Genomic DNA, 4,295 nt, shown 5'->3' with positions numbered 1-4,295 from the left:
AAGGGCATAGTGCAAAGGTTATAACTAGGAGTCAAATCTGTGACGGCCATGTTGAGGACGAAGGTCTCCATCCATATATGAGTTGTGCTTCCAGGTAACTTTTCATAAAACTGGTTCCAAAACCTATTTCAAATCAAAACAACTAGTCAACATTAACTAAAAAAAAATTGTGTGTTGTTGTTTAATCAATGTATCCATGGAGACCACTGTTTTCCAGGTAATTTTTCAATAAACTGGTTCCAAAACCTATTTCAAATCAAAAACAACTAGTCAGCACTAGTTATAATAAACTAAGCAATTTAACATGTTGTTTAATCAATGTGTCCATGGAGACCACTGTTTTCCAGGAAATAAAATAAAAAAAACTGGTTCCAAAACTTATTTCAAATCAAAACAACTAGTCAGCAATAACTAAACAATTTAGTGTCTAGTTGTTTAATCAATGTATCTATGGAGACCACTGTTTTCCAGGTAATTAAAAAAATGGTTCCAAAACTTATTTCAAATCAAAACAAAAGAACTAGTCAGCATTAGTTATAATAAACTAAGCAATTTAACATGTTGTTTAACCAGTGTATCCAAGGAGACCACTGTTTTTGAGATATATTTTTTAAACTGGTTCCAAAACTTATTTTAAATCAAAACAACTAGTCAACATTAACTAAACAATTTGGGGTGCGTTCACACTGCAGCCTGAAGTGACTCAATTCCGATGTTTTGGCAATTCCGATTTTTTTGCCGGGGCCGTTCACACTGCCAGTAAATGCGACCTGTCTGCGTTCTGCAGTGTGAACGGGCAAACGACATGAAAGTCTCCCGCATGCGCACTAGAGGGCGCTATAGCGTCAGCGTTCTCAGTGTTCTGCCAACCGCAATAAAAAGAAGTGCTCAGTGTTTGCGGAAGTAAACATGGAGGCTAACGGTGGAGCTTAGCTTACACATTTGAAGTTGTTGTCCAACCGGGGGAGCATATTAACAACTTAATCCTCATTATAGTCCGTCAAAGTTGTTGTTTTTCTTACCGCTTGCGTGTCTCAGGACGCAGAATAGTGAGATTTGTTGAAAATCAGTGACGTTCAGTTCGGATGAATGAGACCAGGACGTTAGGTCGCACTCGAAAAAGAATGCTGTTCACACTGCTATCAAAAGATCGGATACAGGTCACATTACGTAAAAAATCGGAATTGGGTCGCACCCTTAGTGTGTTGTTGTTTAATCAATGTATCCATGGAGACCACTGTTTTCCAGGTTATTTAAAAAAAGGAACTGGTTTCAAAACTTATTTCAAATCAAAACAACTAGTCAACATTAACTAAACAATTTAACATGTTGTTGTTTAATCAATATATCCATGAAGACAACCGATTTCCAGTTAATAATAATAAAAAATGGTTCCAAAACTTCTTTCAAATCGAAACAACATATTAACAATTTAACGTTGATTAAGCAACAACATTGATTAAAAATTCCAGGTAATATTTCAAAAAGCTGGTTCCAAAACTTATTTCAAATTGAAACAAATAGCATTAACTAAACAATTTAACGTGTTGTTGTTTAATCAATATATCCATGGAAACCACTGTTTTCCAGATAATAAAAAAAAAAACTGGTTCCAAAACTTATTTCAAATCAAAACAACTAGTCAGCATTAGTTATAATAAACAAAGCAATTTAACATGTTGTTGTTTAATCAATGTATTCCAAACATTTTTTCAAATCAAAACAACTAGTCAGCATTAGTTATAATAAGCTAAACTATTCAATATGTTGTTTTTTAATAAATGGATCCATGGAGACCACTGTTTTCCAGATAATAAAAAAAAACTGGTTCCAAAACTTATTTTAAATCAAAACAACTGGTCAGCATTAACTACACAATTTAATGTGTTGTTGTTTAACCAATGTATCCATNCGCCTAACTCCTGGCACATTGTTATAAAAACTCCCGCTAGCTTTCCCCAATGAGTGGGAGTTAAACACCGATATTATTCAGACAGGTCTGGTTGAAAATGTTTGGTTTACGAAGTATTTCAAAGCAGAGCACATCGGTTTGATTGATTAATTAAAGTTAAGCCTTCAAATATAATATGTTTATTTAACCGTAATGTCCTATATGCGATGTGGAAAGTATTATATTTGTAAATGAATAATTTGTATTCCTTGTAGAAAAGTGCAGTACACATTTGAACATTTTATAATCAAACTAAGAGATTTCCTTTTTACTATGGAATATCCTTTACTATAAAAGTTGAAGAATAATATAGAAATCAGTAATACATGACTGAAAAACAAACTTCGGCTCCGTTGTTTTGTTTGTTTTTTCTTCTCCGCTCTCTGCTTCACGCTGTCACGGTTGCTTGGCAACATGAGTTACGCTGAGGTGGGGGCGGGGACAGTTGGTGAAGCTAGACCTGTCCGAATCCACAGATAATCCTTCGAAGGATGCAGACCCTGAATTCGGACACAGCTTTTGAATTCGGACAGGCCTTGTCGCCACGCTATGACGTAATCGGCATACAAATCCGTCCTTCGAAGGATGCAGACCCTGAATTCGGACACAGCTATGGAGGCTAACGGTGGAGCTTAGCTTACACATTTGAAGTTGTTGTCCAACCGGAGCAGCATATTAACAACTTAATCCTCAATATAGTCCGTCATAGTTGTTGTTTTTCTTACCGCTTGCGCGTCTCAGGACGCAGAATAGTGAGATTTGTTGAAAATCAGTGACGTTCAGTTCGGATGAATGAGACCAGGACGTTAGGTCGCATTTTAATCGGATACGTGCCAGATATGGGTCGCACTCGAAAAAGAATCCGACCTGTGCTGTTCAAACTGCCATCAAAAGATCGGATACAGGTCACATTATTGGGTCGCACCCTTAGCGTGTTGTTGTTTAATCAATGTATCCATGGAGACCACTGTTTTCCAGGTAATTTAAAAAAGGAATCGGTTTCAAAACTTATTTCAAATCAAAACAACTAGTCAACATTAACTAAACAATTTAACATGTTGTTGTTTAATCAATGAATCCATGAATACAACCGATTTCCAGTTAATAATAATAAAAAATGGTTCCAAAACTTCTTTCAAATCAAAACAACAACATATTAACAATTTAACGTTGATTAAGCAACAACATTGATTAAAAATTCCATGTAATATTTCGAAAAGCTGGTTCCAAAACTTATTTCAAATTGAAACAAATAGCATTAACTAAACAATTTAATGTGTTGTTTAATCAATGTATCCATGAAGACCACTGTTTTCCAGATAAATAAATAAAAAAACTGGTTCCAAAACTTATTATAAATAAAAACAACTAGTCAGCATTAACAAAACAATTTAATGTGTTGTTTCTTAATCAGTGTATCCATGGAGACCACTGTTTTCCAGTTAATTAAAAAAACTGGTTCCAAAACTTATTTCAAATCAAAACAACTGGTTAGCAGTTATCATAAACTAAGCAATTTAACATTTTGTTTAATCAATGTATCCATGAAGACCACTGTTTCACAGGTAATTTTAAAAAAGAACTGGTTCCAAACATTATTTTAAATCAAAACAATTTAACGTGTTGTTGTTTAATCAATGTATCCATGGAGACCACTGTTTTCCAGGTAATTAAAATAAAACTGGTTCAAAAACTTATTTTAAATCAAAACAACTAGTCAGCATTAACTAAACAATTTAANAAAAAAAACTGGTTCCAAAACTTATTTTAAATCAAAACAACTGGTCAGCATTAACTACACAATTTAATGTGTTGTTGTTTAACCAATGTATCCATGGAGACCACTGTTTTCCAGGTAATTAAAATAAAACTGGTTCAAAAACTTATTTTTAAATCAAAACAACTAGTCAGCATTAACTAATCAATTTAACGTGTTGTTGCTTAATCAATGTATCCGTAGAAACCACTGTTTTCCAGGTCATTAAAAAAAACTGGTTCCAATACTTTTTCCAAATCAAAACTAATCAACATTAACTAAACAATTTAACGTGTTGTTTAATCAATGTATCCATGGAGACCACTGTTTTCCAGGTAATTTAAAAAAAGAACTGGTTCTTAAACTTATTTCAAATCAAAAGAACTAGTCAACATTTACTAAACAATTTAAGGTGTTCTTGTTTAATCAGTGTATCCATGGAGACCACTGTTTTCCAGCTGATTAAAAAAAAACTGGTTCCAAACCTTATTTCAAATCAAAACAACAAAACGTTAACAATTTAACGTGTTGTTGTTTAATCAATGTATCCATGGAGACCACTGTTTTCCAGGTAATTTTTAAAAAAGT

Source organism: Poecilia formosa, unplaced genomic scaffold (assembly GCF_000485575.1).
Source record: "Poecilia formosa unplaced genomic scaffold, Poecilia_formosa-5.1.2 Scaffold36, whole genome shotgun sequence".
In the NCBI taxonomy this organism is placed as follows: Eukaryota; Metazoa; Chordata; class Actinopteri; order Cyprinodontiformes; family Poeciliidae; genus Poecilia; species Poecilia formosa.
The sequence above is the reverse complement of the archived record's forward strand: the minus strand, read 5'-3'. Positions refer to the sequence as shown.